General features: G+C 45.9%; 1 long non-coding RNA gene across 3 annotated transcripts in view; it reads left to right on the forward strand.

The window, feature by feature from the left end:
• The first annotated feature begins 292 nt into the window (after nt 1-292).
• The window catches only part of LOC147017598 (uncharacterized), a 30880-nt gene continuing 15243 nt past the window's right edge, over nt 293-15929 (forward strand). Inside the window, exons 1-4 of one of the 3 annotated variants that reach the window (XR_015049562.1) lie at nt 293-1060; nt 4618-4702; nt 8771-8842; nt 9353-12283. This is a non-coding gene — a long non-coding RNA (uncharacterized LOC147017598). Of the gene's footprint in view, nt 1061-4617; nt 4703-8770; nt 12284-15929 lie in introns of those variants that run through there. The other 2 variants (XR_015049563.1, XR_015049561.1) reach the window with 2 other exon arrangements.

Raw genomic sequence — 15929 nt, forward strand, 5'->3', positions numbered from 1 at the left:
CCTTGGCTATCGCTGGTCAGATTTTGTGTCCGAGCGGTTGCTGAGAGAGACTCGGATGAGATTTGTTGCCTGCATAGTCCGTGAGCGTCAGTTGCAGCTGTATGGACATGTGTCTCGTTTTCCTGACGCTGATCATTCTCACCAGATTCTCTCAGCAAGGGAGTCTCATGAGTGGAGGAGGCCAGTGGGCCGACCACGTTCCTCGTGGTTGCAGCAGGTTGACCATCATCTCAAGGAGATGGGGATGGGCCTGGCATCTGCCTGGGGGATGACCAGACGGAGGCCCCTGGAGTACCGGCGGAAAGTGGACGCAGCGACGCGCTGTTTTGGCACATGCTCCCATACCTGACCTGACCTGACCTCCACCATCTACGCTTCCACATCTTCACCACTCACCATTCAACAGGCCCCGTGCGGTTACGATATCCACGGAGGAACAAACAAAAACCTACAACGATGCTCGGTGGGCTTTTCCTGCCTGTTTCTTACGTTTGAGTTCTCCACGCTCGGTGTGGGGGAGGTGTGATCCGAGACGGGGGTCAAAGGTGAGAAAAGGTGGGGGCCTCTTTTTGGGGGAATAATTTTCTGGCCCATAGCCAAAAAATGACTCTCCCGGTCCCCGCACGGGGCGGGGTGGAGAGAGAGCGAGAGGGCACGCCCCCCTTCGAGAGGCTTCTCCAAGAAGCTTGAAGGGAGGCGCGGCCGAAAACGGGGCGGAGCGAAGGGCGGAGCCCCACGCTACAAAAGGCGGACAGGACGGACCTGGTCGAGAGTTGGTCGAGGGTTGGTCGAGGGTTGGTCGAGAGTTGGTCGAGGGTTGGTCGAGAGTTTGTCTTCGGTTGGTCGAGGGTTGGTCGAGTTGGTTCGAGAGTCTGGTTTTCGAGTCTTCCGGTCTGCTTGTCTGGTCGAGGGAAGAGGTCCTGCGCCCGCGGCTTGGCGAGCGGCCCTGTCAAGAAGACACGGACGGGAGACGCGGCAGCGCCAGTTGTGAGGTGGACCTGCGTGTCCAGACGGGGAGTGCCGGAGAGGGTTCGCCGGCCGCGAGAGAGGTCGGGGCCAGGTGTGACCACGCTAACGGTCGTGTGATAGGGACTCACCAGACACAAAAAGGGAAGTCGCGACTTCCTTTCTTTTTCCTTTGCTTTGTGTAAATGTGTGTTGGCGCCGTCCGTCAAGTAGAACTGTTTAAGTGTTGCCGTGTGTACGCGTATTCGGTTTTAACTCTTTCGTTGCTTTTTATGTGCATTTTTCTTTTGCTGTGGATACGTGCTTGTCTGTGTGTGTGTGTGTGTGTGTGTGTGTGTGTGTGTGTGTGTGTGTGTGTGTGTGTGTGTGTGTGCGTGTGTGTGTGTGTGTGTGTGTGTGTGTGTGTGTGAATAAACGTGCTTGTGTGAACTTGTTCCCCGTTTCGCTGCGTCCTTTCCTTTGTTTGACTCTCCACCTTGCATCACATCAGGGGTTCATCGTGGGTTCAACATCTCGGTAATTAATTGGAACCGTCAAGGCCGACGATAACACCGCTCGGTTATCATTGAAGCACGGAACGGACCGCTAAAGCGGTTCGTGTCCGGAGTCGGCCTGTGGCCTGGTACGATCGCCCGGTCGACCACTCGCACAGGTACTAAGGTAGATCGGATTTGGCGAGCAACCCTATCCTGCGCAGGTGGGCAATTGGCACGATCGTGGTGGGGTTAAACCCCCCCCGTGACTCGCTCCGGGCGTGGTTCCGAGAGGGTCACGACTGAATTGTCCGTTCCGGTGGGCGAGGCGGTCACCATTCGAGTCGAACGGCCAATCGCACGCCGGCGGGCGCGAATTCGCAACAATATGTAAAGTCTCCCCAAAGATGACAGCATCATCTGCGAAATCAAGGTCTGAGATCTTGACATTTCCAAACGAAGCACCGCACAGCTTGATCTTTCCGACATTCTCCCTAAAATCCTGTCCATACAAGGGCTGAAAAGTGTGGGGGCCAGTCCACACCCCTGATGAACTCCAGTAACAACTGGAAATACGTCAGAGATGGTACCACCACACTTCACAGCACTCTCAGTACCAGAGTAGAGTTCAGACATGAGATCGATCAGTTTTGGTGGCACCCCGCGAAGACCAAGAATCCTCCAGAGGGCATCCCGATTCACTGAATCGAACGCTTTACAGAGATCAAGAGAGGCTGCAAGCACCCCTGCCGAAACTCTCGCCTGCGTTCGGTGAGGACCCGAAGAGCAACGATACGGTCAATCGTTGACCTCTTTGGTGTAAAGCCTGACTGCTCTGGACGCTGATGCTCAAGCAGATGGTGGCGAACCCTATCAATAATTATCTGAGCAAAGACCTTTCCTGGCACTGAGAGCAGCCTCACCTTTCGGTAGTTGTTGCAGTCTTGGCGGTCACCCTTCCCTTTCCAGCGAGGGACAACAAGGCCCCTCTTCCAATCAATTGTGATGATGCCTGTGTTCCAGGCAGAGCACAAAACTGCATCCAACGTCACGAGTGCAGCATTTCCACCAGCCTTGAGAAGTTCAGCATGGATGCCACAGATCCCTGGAGCTTTACCTCGTTTCAACAGGTTCACCGCAGCCTGTGTTTCTACAAGCGAAGGTGGACCACAGTTGATTGGAGGGTCAGCAACAGTGATTGTAACATCCTTGATGACCAACTCGACAGTTGGGGGATCAGCCTGGTACAACCGCTCAAAGTAACCGGCCCAGCGGGCCTTCACTCCAGACTCCTCTGTCAAGAGCCTACCACTCTCTGCTCTAACTGCAGTGCTCCGAGGGATGGGCTTGGATGAACGCAATGCGCGAATTCCCCTGTAAGCGGGACGAGAATCACCTGTACACAGGTGATGCTCTGCCCCATCACAGATTCCTCACACATGGGCCTCCTTGTCCACCCTTAGTGAACCAACGGTTTTACACCTCAGCTCCCTGAACAGCTCAGCTATGCGACTCTGGTCAATGGTATCCAGTGTCCCTTCAGAGACAAAATTCTTTATTGCCCTGCGGTGAGTTCCAAGACATCCACCGGCAACATCAAGGACGGTCGTCTTGAAGGCACTCCACAACTCTTCAGGAGCCCCCCCACCAAAGCACCCAGACACCCCAAATGTCCACTCAGCTTGTTCGCAAACTCCTCAGCTACTCTCTTATCCTTGAGCTTGCCAACATCCAGCCTTGGCTGGGATGGTACCATTCTCCAGGATTTAAGGTGCAGCTTTAGAGTTGCTACAACAAGCCGCTGGTCAGTATTGAGGAACTGTGCACTCCGGTAGACCCTGCCATTCTGCATCATTCTCCAGCGACCGTCAACGAGGATATGGTCAATCGCCTTTGCCACACCGCCAGCGTTGGAATACCAAGTCCATCGATGAGCTTGTGGACGCTGGGCGCTGAAGCCATGAACCAGCCACCCAAAGTCCATGACTTCTTGCAAGGTCAAGGAACTTCATGCTATTCTGGTTCATAGTTCCTGACCCATGGGGACCAACACATTTCTCATATCCATCACCAATTATGATTAATTTTGGCAGCCGGTTAATGTGTCCGATCTGTTTGATTTTGAAGACATAATCCCCATGATTACTGCACAATAACTGTGAAGTTTCAGGTTGATCTATGAAGCGTTTCCAGAAAGGTTATTTTTTGTTAAGATTTACGTTCAATCCAATATGGCTGCCAGACCATGTGACATTAATTATTCATGTACACTGTGGTATCCCCAAGTTTTGGGGAACATGTGGGTGAAGTTCCCCTCAATCTGTCCAGCCGTTCTGGGGAAGAAGATATTTATCAGTTTTTGGGGACTTCAATATGGCTCCCAAACCATGTGACATATGACATCACAGGTGTGAATGTTTTGTGTCTCAAGGATAGGTGGTCATTCCTGCAAAGCTTCACCTCAATTTGTGGAGCCATTTCAGAGAAAATTTTTGAAGGTTTAATATAAAAAGGAAACAATATGACTGCCGAACCACGTGACCGATGATGTCATCAATTTCTTTTCCGTGTTCCTATTTATCCAAAGATGACTGCAAAAATTTTCATACTGATTGGATGTGGCGTTCTCTGCATGCAATTATGACGTCATTACGAAGGCACCGATGACATCATTAAAAAATTACACTTTTTCCACATGTGGAGTCCTTGCCACATGCGAAGTGTCAATTTTTTCCATGGTGTGATTTCAGAGATGCAGATGTGCAAAGTTTTTCCTTTTTTCAACATGGCTGCCACACCACGTGATCTATCACATCATAATTATCATTAAAACATTCTTCGTGAGTCGTCGCTGTTCTTGGTGAAAATGTCGTGTCAATCCGAAAAGCGGATGGAAAAAAAAAAACACTCACGTTCTGTGCGGACAGAGGGACAGCCAGCCAAATGCAATACCCTCTCCTCTGGCGAGGGTAAAAATGGGGACAACACCCCTGGGTGCTCACCTGGTCGCGGCTCGATAAGAAAACCAGGAAACCACTGGTAGGTGTCGATAACCCACAAAATATTTCACGGAGAAGTAAGTAAATAACTGGATTTTTAATGCAGTGAACAATTTTGGTCCATCACGGATGATGAAGGTTGTGGTCGTTTCATCAAAATCATGTGTTTGTGGTTTCAGAGAAGAAGTTGCAAGTTTTTGTGGATGGACGGACGGACTGATGTACGACATTCCATCCCATGAACTTTCCTTAGCTACGTTTCAGGTGAGTTGAAAATGGTACCATTGGAAAGGAAATAATCAATTTACTAACAGTTTAATCAGAGAACAGTCTGTATTTCAGGAATGAAGAAGAAGCAATCGACCTCACCCTTTAATGAAGAAGTTCCAATGGTACAACAGCAGGATCCCATGATTAAAAAAAAACAAAAAAAAACCATTGACCAGAGTCGCAGGGCCAGGCTGAATGGCAGAGCTGAGCTGTTCAGGGAGCTGAGGCGTAAAACTGTACGTGCACTGAGGGTGGACAAGGAGGCCTTTGTGCGAGGAATCTCTGAGGGGGTAGAGCATCACCTGTGGACAGGTGATTCTCGTCCCACTTACAGGGGAATTCGCGCATTGTGTTCATCCAAGCCCATCCCTCGGAGCACTGCAGTTAGAGCAGAGAGTGGTAGGCTCTTGACAGAGGAGTCTGAAGTGAAGGCCCGCTGTGCTAGTTACTTTGAGCGGTTGTACCAGACTGATCCCCCAGCTGTCAAGTTGGACGTCAAGGGTGTTACAATCCCTGTTGCTGACCCTCGAATCAACTGTGGTCCACCTTCGCTTGTGGAAACACAGGCTGCGGTGAACCGGTTGAAACGGGGCAAAGCTCCAGGGATCTGTGGCATCCATGCTGAACTTCTCAAGGCTGGTGGAAATGCTGCACTCGTGTCGTTGCATGCAGTTTTGTGCTCTGCCTGGAACACAGGCATCATCCCAACTGACTGGAAGAGGAGCCTTGTTGTTCCTCTCTGGAAAGGGAAGGGTGATCGCCAAAACTGCAACAACTACCGAGGGGTGACGCTGCTCTCAGTGCCGGGCAAGGCCTTTGCTCAGATAATTCTTGATAGGGTTCGCCACCATCTGCTTGAGCACCAGGGTCCAGAGCAGTCAGGCCTTACACCAAAGAGGTCAACGATTGACCGTATCCTTGCTCTTCGTGTCCTCACCGAACGCAGACGAGAGTTTCGGCAGGGCTGCTTGCCGCCTATGTTGATCTCTGAAAAGCATTCGATTCAGTGAATCGGGATGTCCTCTGGAGGATTCTTGGTCTTCGTGGGGTGCCACCAAAACTGATCGATCTGATGTCTGAACTTTACTCTGGTACTGAGAGTGCTGTGAAGTGTGGTGGTACCATCTCTGACTTATTTCCTGTTGTTAATGGAGTTCGTCAGGAGTGTGTACTTGCCCCCACACTTTTCAGCACTTGTATGGACTGGATTTTTGGGAGGATGTCAGAGAGATCAAGCTGCGGTGCATCGTTTGGGAATGTCAAGATCTCGGACCTTGATTTTGCAGATGATGCAGTCATCTTTGCGGAGACTTAAGATATCCTTTTGGGGGCCCTCGAGGTGCTGAATGAAAAGTTGGAGCCGCTGGGATACGGGTTTCTTGGGTCAAAACTAAGATCCAGGCTTTCAGTGACATCTTGGATGCTGCTGTACCGTCTGTGTCTGTTTGTGGTGAGGATGTTGAGGTCGTGGAGAGATTCACTTCCCTTGGCAGTGATATTTATGTCTCTGCTGGCTCTGAGTCAGAGGTCAATAGACGTCTGGGTCGGGCCTGGGGAGTCATGGATTCACTGGATCATGGGATGTGGCGCTGCCGGTACCTGTGGGGGAGGACGAAAGTCCCAGTCTTCAGGTCCTTGGTACTTCCAGTCTTGCTCTATGGATGCGAGACTTGGACTCTGACCAAGGATCTGAGACCGAGACTTAATTCTTTTGGTACCAGGTCTCTTCGGAGAATCCTTGGTTATTGCTGGTCGGATTTTGTGTCCAAGGAGCGGTTGCTGAGAGAGACTCGGATGAGATTTGTTACCTGCATGGTCCGGGAGCGTCAGTTGCGGCTGCATGGATATGTGGCTCGTTTTCCTGACGCTGACCCTGCTCACCAGATTCTCTCAGCGAGGGAGTCTCATGAGTGGAGGAGGCCAGTGGGCCGACCACGTGCCTCGTGGTTGCAGCCGGTTGACCATCATCTCAAGGAGATGGGGGTGGGCCTGGCATCTGCCTGGGGGATGGCCAGACGGAGGCCCCTGGAATACCGGTGGAAAGTGGACGAAGCGACGCGCTGTTCTGGCACATGCTCCCATACCTGACCTGACCTGAATTGCTTCTTGAAAATGTCCATTTTCAAGAAAAATTCAGTAAATTAAAGTTCCAAGGCTTCTGTGGAGTAATGGACAGAGAGTCTGCTCTGAGTCTGGGAGGTTTTTGTGAACACCGACTCATTCATACCAAAGACTGTTAGAATGGTACACCGCTGTTGTTTGGTTTGGGTTAAACCTGTATTCAAATTGAGTGAAATGAAATATTTTGAAAACTTCGAAATATTCTTATTACGATTTCAACCTCATCGCAATGTTGTTTAAACTTTCTTTATGTTGAAGGATGATTTGTAACACCGGCTATCACCGGGGCACTGTACAATACACATTTACATCGCGAGAATTGGGTCTCCCCTCCACCTTCACTCTCCCAACCCCCTCCCCCCCAATATATGTTACCCAGACAGAAAGCTGGAGAAAAATATGTAAAAATACATGAAACGAGCACACAAACAACAGCACCCACAGCCACTACGAGAGCAGCAAAAACAACAACTACGTGTAATAAAAGATCCTTTTTTCATGCGTTTTATTTCATTTTACATCTTCTTTGAAAGTCACAGATAGACATGCAATATGTTTGGAAAGTACAATATGTTGTCTTGATTAAACCATCAGCAAAGCGACATGAAAGCACGCCTACTATGTATTAAAATGGGAACGGGACACGTGAGCATGAAAATGGCACAAACGATCAAAAGAACATGGAATAGACACATCAGCAGGTATGAACTGATTCAGTTCATTCACATACTTAACCTCAGATTGGTTACTGTCCGAAGTGAAGCCGCCCTGTTGTCTGTAACTCACCACCAAAACCATTCAACGCTCATTGGTGTACTTTTTGTTCTCATTTGTTCGGAATATGAAGATCATTAAGAAAGGGTAAGATAAATTATTTTGATCAGAAACAGTCAAATTGTGGAACTTTTAGTTGATAAAATGAGAATGACTTAACTAATTGACATGTCACTGTGGTGGGAAATTTACCTTGTGTTGTTGTTATTTTAAAAATAATAGTTGAGATGTTATATTTCAATAATTGTTTGAATTATATATATATATATATGTATATATATATATATATATATATATGTATATATATATATATATATATATATGTATATTTCAAAATCGATTGGATGTTTTTCAAGATTATAAACCCCAATGTGGTGTCGACACCACTTCTCAACAACATCGGCTTGAGAGTTTTCCTTTTTTGATTGAATTATTGGCTTTTCACCACAATCTTCTCTCAGAATTCAATTCATCATCACAATTCCTCGAGGGAAATACACCTGCTTTATGTTTGAGTGAACTTGAAACGTTGGATTCAAAGTTTTTCAATCATTTTGTGAACATAGCATGACCATGCACAATCCTTTATTCTGCTTTCATTATAAACATTTTTATGGCATGGCTTTAACCATAGTGGAAGTATTTATCAAGATGTTGTCAGCGAGGACAGGCCCTTGCTGCTGCTGTGGTTGGCAGCGAGTGCGTTGCAAGCAGCAGGGGAAAGAGTGTGGCATTGATATGTGTGAGAATTGTGGGTTCAGCTGGTGGATCACCCAGAGAGCTGAGATTGCAGAGCACTGATGCTGTATTCCAGAGGACCTGGGTTAAATTTCCATCCTGGGCATTTAATTTTTCTTACATTTCCATATAATCTTTATTTCCTGTTCATTTATCATTGTGTTAGTATATAATCACGTCACATGTGTTTTTTGACAATATCAAATAAATAAATCCTGTTTCTTCCATCGTTGATAAAGTCGATTTAAGGGCACTCGGATTTCTTTTGTCCTCAAGCCGTATATGAGGGGATCAGCAATGGGAGACGCAAACATACAGATAATGTAGAGGATTAATCTGAATGAAATGCTATGATCTCCTAATCTCACCGATACCACAAATGCCATTCGAGAACCCAACTTAATAACAAACACGATGATCTGTGTGCAGCACGTGTGCAGGGCCTTGTTACTGAATGTACTTGAACTGGATTTTCTACACACGTGGATGATTTTCCAAGAGGTGAAAATGATTGTTGTGGTTGATAATGTATAAACAAAATATATGACAATGAGAATAATTGTGTTTGTTACGGTTTTTCCTCCACAAGATATTTTAAAGAGAAATCCCATCTGGCAAAATCCTTCCAAAATTGTCAATTCTTTTTTGCAAAAATATAAATGTGATGCAAAAATGGGAAAAGACATTAGAATTATTATCGTTGTACTTATGACACCAAAGGCTAGAAACATCATTCCCTTTCTCTTGGCTGTCCAAACTGCATATGAATACGGCCGTAGAATGGCCCAGTACCGGTCGATGTCCATTAACCATGGAATTAAGAATTGAGAACAACCAACACAATCAATGGAGTACAACTGAATGAGACATTCTGTAAAGTAAATACGTCTTTTCACAGCCAAGAGTCCACGTACAAATGTAGGTATGGATATAAAAGCTCAAAGTGCATCTGTGATAACACAAAGTGCGATGTAAAACACCATGGGTTTATCAAAACGTCTCATCACACAGGCTCCGAGTACCATGAGGTTCAGCATCACCGCAAACAGAGCCAAAGGTACCAAGGAGTAGCTGATCACCTTCCAGGGTCCGTCATGGGGGAACGAAGAGGCGTCCAGGGTGATGAATATGGGGCCCATGTACGGAGCAGTTTGATTCATTGTGTTTCAATGAAATCCTGTTGAAGTATTTTCATTTTTCTACTTCAGGTTAGTTTTTGTGGATGTAATTCAAAACGAGTGCCCTGATGTCGATGTTGTTCAATCTGGAAAGATAAATCATTCGAAGTTGATGTTAAATAATTAATGCTTTTTGTTTTTCATTACTTTATTTTTGCAAAACAGTTTCTGCACTTCTGAGTTACAAATAATCATCAGATTTTAAATAGTACGAAATGAAAGAACATCGTTCGACTGAACTGTAATTCTATAACTAATCTGTCAAGCGAACATAATACCGGGGTTACTTTGGCCCAAAGGGGAAACATTGGCACAAAACTATATCCTCTGATTCTGATATACCAAACTCAGTTGCAGAATGTCGGTGTTGTGGAAGCATGTTTTGGCAAAGGTTGTGCTGGATGGTGTGTCCTTGCATTCACTGCAGTAGCTCGGGAAGGAATTTGGAACTTGGCCATGGTAACCAGCAATGGCTCGCTTATTCTTCATGGAGACATCATCTGGGATCTTTAACGTTCAACTGATGCAGGCAGATGGGATACCTGTTTGACATCCATTCGTGAGGCGACACATACATTGATGAATCAACCTCCCTGTGAAACACTGTTTATAACTTGGTTGAGATTCAAACCCTGGTGGGACAGCGTCAAGTCGAGTATGTTACTTTTGGGAAAGCATCCCTGGTTTATGGTACTTCTGCAGTTCTTCCACTGCAATGTTGAAGTCTTCACATTACACGACACCAGTTTTTCAAGCCGCAGACGACAATCTACAGGATCCATCCAAATGTGAATCCATCCATTTTTATACAAAGAGAACCAAAAAATTACAAACCTTCCTTCAAATGATTTCACTCTTTTGGTTACATGAGATAATGTTGGACACATTGAACACAAACTATATATTTGTGATGATGTGAGATGAAGTGCAGTCACAGTATTATTTGTTTATAATGTTATTATTGTGGTGACCATGAATATGCAAGTGATTTGAAGTGTTTAAAAATTATATTCTGTATTCTGCTCTTGATATCTACCTGTATTCTCATCTCATCACCTGTTATGATCTTTATTTAAACACAGATTAGGTCACTGAGATGCAAATGTTAGTCTCCACATTGTTTTAATGGGTGAGTGTGTCATTCTCATGACTTGATTGTGTCTGTCTTATTAATGCTATTGCATATTGTGATGGTGATCATTGCATGTAATGTCATTATCATTATCATTATAATAATTACATTCAGTCAAATAAGACAAAAGCATTATTTTGTGCCAATGCTCTATTTTTATTTACTTATTACGTTGTATTCTCATTTATCATTGGGGAAGCATAGTCGACACAGCATTAGGATATGTCACAAACATAATCAAATTGAAGACAAAATACTACATTGCAGTCATCAGGAGGAAACTGAATAAGTAAAGAGCAAAGATGAAATCATCAGGAGGAACCTGGTCATGATTTTGCTCGGTTTATCAGTTTATAGTCCTCATGACGTAATCTCGACCTGAATCGATCACGGCTCCAATTGGCTGAATAATGTTGCAATGGCAAACACCTCAATAACTCAGCTCGTGTTCGCAATATTTAAAAAGCTGTTCAACATTTCACTTTCACATGACACAGATCTATTCCGCGTACCACCCAAAAGGAGAGGGACCTGGCATATCAGCTCCTTGTTTTATTTTTTTGTTCAATTGTATATTATACTCTCGGTAAACATCCTATTGATTGAGGTATACAACGGAGGAATTATTAATTAAAGTGATGATAAGCGATGGTGAACACACGTTTAATCTCAACATGAAAATGCTTCAAAAATATGATTAATTAGAAAGGTAATATTTCATTATACACATAAAGCGATGAGGTAATAATTGTAAATGTTTATTATGTTTCAGCATTTGTGTCTTTTTAAGCAGAAACCATTTCTTTTCAGAAATGACCTTCCCTTGTTTTTAGTTTATGGATATTACAATATTAATTGTGTATGTTTCAAACTTCAGGCACAGAAATGTTCCTCACTTGACTCAAATCACAGTGTGGGTCTCTGAAAGAATGAGAACTGAACATAAACCCCATTAGATAAAACAAATTGTTTTCCTTTCAACAGATTGATCCAATGTGTTTGCTTATATCAGATTCAGATCATTTCAAATCATGTTTCTTCCCGATGATAATCACTTTATTCCAGAATTCTCACTTATTGACCACATATGTATACAGGTGTAAATATATATGTTTAAGTTACCCTCACTCTATCCCCTCACAACGGCGATGAGAGCAGGTCTTGTGCGTGTAGCTGGGAGAGTAAGTTTGATTCATCGTCATAGTTAAATTCTCTATTGTATGCACCAGCATCCTTTTCATAAACCTGTTTTAATTTATTTTTAATTGATGTAAATGTTATTTTATTGAGGAAATACAAAAGTATTAAAATATGAAAGTTTCATAATAATATGAAAGTATTAAAAACCAGTGTTCTTTATTATTTTTAAAACATGAAATTGTTCTTTGAATACATTTTGTTACTTTTCTTTATCTTCAAAAAAATTATGCAACAGTTTGTGGAATATAGACTTGTTCCAGTTAATGAACATAACACTTTACCTGAGTTTGGTTGCTGACCCAACTCTGTTGTCTTCACCGCACCTCCTCATTAATCCAAGGCTCGTTGTTCTCCTTAATATACTCGTGTGTTGGGAACGTTGAGATCGTTAATAATCTTCAAGATAAGTTCCCTTGACAGGAAAGAGCCAAGTTGTGGCATTTTGGTTACTAACATGATGATTACTTCACTAATTATCATTATACTGCATCTGGAGAATTTTGAATGCTTTCTTTCGTATTTATTTTTCTCAAGAATAGTTGAGTCTGTGTTGGAAATTGTTGCGTTTCTGCAAAACTGTATGCCTCAAAGGCAATGGCACCCAACATACAGTGATCCCCAGGCAGTTATTTCATGAGTATTCGTGTAGTTAGTCCTTCCCTCATGTCGAGTGGCTAAATGGGCTGAATTGCATTGTGTGTGACTCGTGGTGAGGTCTCATCATTATCTCTTTGATCCGTACTCTGACCTCCACTCCAACCCTTTCCTTTTAACGATAACACACAACAAGCATGCGTTCACACATGCCATTAAATGAACAATTGTTTAATAGGAACACCGCGATGCCTCCTGTGGCTCGGATCTTCTCCGTTGCCCACAAGACGACCTTCCTTGGGAATTTGCGCACCATTTTCCATTCAAATCTGCACGACAATTCCCAACCACCATCGCACCTTCCACCTCACCTCACTCACCAAGTCTCCCCCCTTTCATCACAAACGCCTCTCGCACACGAGAAAAATACTCCTGCACCCCCCAGACCTCTGCATCGCTACAATTCGCCACTCTATTTCGAGCACCACGTGGCGTCGGCCATTGATCTTGGCGCCGCGCGCCGCTCGATCCCACTACAGACGCCATATTCTCCACCGCATCTCACCAGGAACGTCCCGGGTGAGCGTCCAGAATTAGCACAGTCCTCATCCCGTCATCAGACCACGGCAAGACCGGAAGCAACGAGGAGGGGTCATGGGAAGGTTCAATGGGAAGGCTTGATGTTTCTTGTTCAATCCAGAGATTTGGTAGGGGTCCCGAATGTTCAGTGTGGCTCGTTTAGGAGTTCGTGGGTAGTGGAGAAAGTTGGCGACTATCCTACAGAAAAACTACGCTCAGTGCCTGATTGGGGCCAGGGTGCCAGCTCGAGGTGCATGTTCACCATGTTAAGCTGGGAGCTCCAATCCATGTCGAAGGAGCTCCGAACCTCAAAAGAGGCTCGAGCTGGGATTTTTTGAGTAATGTCTTTCTTCTTGCCATTTCTCTGTTCCTTCCTGCAAGACTTGTGGAGTGCTTGCGATATTGTTGTCACATGCACGCAATGACCACATGCACATGCACTTCTTTGCAATAAAGGCCTGTTGCTCTTTCAAAGTTGCCCTTGGCCTCTTGGTGGCCTCTGTGATCAGTGTGCTCCTTGGTTGGTCATCCAGTTGGGAGGGACTGCCTGATCTCGGCAGGGCTTTGGTGGTCCCATATGCCTTCCACTTCTTAATGATTGTCTTGACTGTACTCCAAGGGATATTCAAACCCTTTGAAATATTTCAAAAGTCACCCCTGATCTGTGTCTTTCCACATCTTTATCCCGGAGGTCTCCTGAAGGCTCATTGGTGCTCATGGTTGTCAGGTCAGGTGTGGGAGCATGCACCAGACCAGTGTGTCGCTGCGTCCACTTTCCGCTGGTTCTCCAGGGGCCTCCATCTGGCCAATCCCCAGACAGATGCCTGGCCCATCCTCATCTCCTTGAGATGCTGATCAACCAGCTGCAACCACGAGGCACATGGTCGGCCCATTGGCTTCCTCCACTCACGAGACTCCCTTGCTGAGAGAATCTGGTGAGAAGAATCGGCGTCAGTAAAATGAGCCACATGTCCATACAGTTGCAACTGACACTCAGAGACAATGCAGGTAACAAACGTCATTGGAGTCTCTCTCAGCAACCACTCGTTGGACACAAAGTCAGACCAGCGATAGCCAACGATTCTCTGAAGAGACCGGGTACCAAAGGAATTAAGTCTCTGTCTCAGATCCCTGGTCAGAATCCAAGTCTCACACCCATAGAACAAGACTGGAAGCACCAAGGACCTGAAGAGTCGGACTTTTGTCCTCCTGCACAGGTAGCGGCAGTACCACACCCCATGATCCAGTGAATCCACGACTCCCCAGGTCCGATCCAGCTGACTGTTGACCTCTGGCTCACAGCCAGCAGAGACATGAATATCACTGCCAAGTTAAGTGAATCTCTGCACGACCTAAATATCCTCACCACAAACAGGCACAGACAGGACAGCAACATACAAGATGTCATTGAAAGTCTGGATCTTAGGTTTCACCCAGGAAACCCATAATCCCAGCGGCTCTGACTCCTCATTCAGCACCAAGAGGGCCCCCAAAAGGATTTCTAAACTCTCCGCAAAGATGACTGCATCATCTGCCAAATCAAGGTCAGAAATCTTGATATTCCCAAACGATGCATCGCAGCTTGACATCCTCCCCAGAATCCAGTCCAAAAAAGTAATGAAAAGTCTGGAAAAGCCAGTAAACACCCCTGATATACTCCAGTAAAAACTGGAAAAAAGTCAGAGATGGTACCACTACATCTCACAGCACTCTCAGTTCCAGAGTACAGTTCAGACATCAGATTGGTCAGTTTTGGTGGCACACAATGACGACCAATAATCCTCCAGAGGGGATCCTGATTCACTGATTAAAACGCTATGCAGAGATCAACATTGGATGCAAGCAACCCCTGCCGAAACGCTCATCTGCGTTTGGTGAGGACGCAAAGAGCAAGGATACGGTCAAACTGTTTGGTGTGTAGCCTGACTGGTCTGGAGGCTGGTGCTCAAGCAGATGGTGGTGAACCCTATCAATAATGATCCGAGCAAAGACCTTGCCCGGCACTGAGAGCAGCGTCACCCCTCCATGGTTGTTGCAGTCCTGGCGATCACCCTTCCCTTTCAAGGCTCCTCTTCCAGTCAGTTGGGATGATGCTTGTGTTCCAGACAGAGTACGGCACTGCATGCAACGACATGAGTGCAGCATTTCCAGCATCCTCGAGAAGTTCAGCATGGATGCCACAGATACCTGGAGCTTTTCCCCATTTTAAGCGGTTTACCGCAGCCGATGTTTCCACAAGCGAAGGTGGACCACAGTTGATTTGAGGGTCAGCAATAGGGATTGTAGCACAACTGACATCCAACTCGACAGCTGGTGGATCAGGCTGGTACAACCGCTCAAAATAACCAGCCCAGCGGGGTTTCACTTTAGACTTTTCTGTCAAGAGCCATCCACCCACTGCTCGAACTGCAGCACACTGATAGATGGGCTTGGCCGAACGCAATGCGTGAATTCCCCTGTAAACAGGACGAAAATCACGCGACCACAGGTGATGTTCCACCCCCTCACAGATTCCTCGCACATCAGCCTCCTTGTCCACCCTTGGCGCACGTACAATTTTTCACCTCAGCTGCTTGAACAGCTCAGCTCTGCCATTCAGCCTGGCCCTGCGACTCTGATCAATGGTATCCAGTGTCCTTTGAGAGAAAAAAATTCTTTTCGACTGATGGTGAGTTCCAAGACATCCACCGGGAACATCAAGGACGGTGGTCTTGAAGGCACTCCACAACTCTTCAGGATCTGCCAAAGCACCCAGACACCCCAAATCTCCACTCCGCCTGCTCGTAAACTCCTCAGCTTCCCTCTCATCCTTGAGCTTGCCAACATCCAGCCTCGGCCGGGATGGTACCATTCTCCTGGAACTAAGGTGCAACTTAAGAGTTGCTAAAACAAGCCAGTGGTCCGT

Source organism: Eptatretus burgeri, chromosome 11, assembly GCF_056783735.1.
Source record: "Eptatretus burgeri isolate ZD-2024b chromosome 11, Ebu_testis_v1, whole genome shotgun sequence".
Taxonomy (NCBI): Eukaryota; Metazoa; Chordata; class Myxini; order Myxiniformes; family Myxinidae; genus Eptatretus; species Eptatretus burgeri.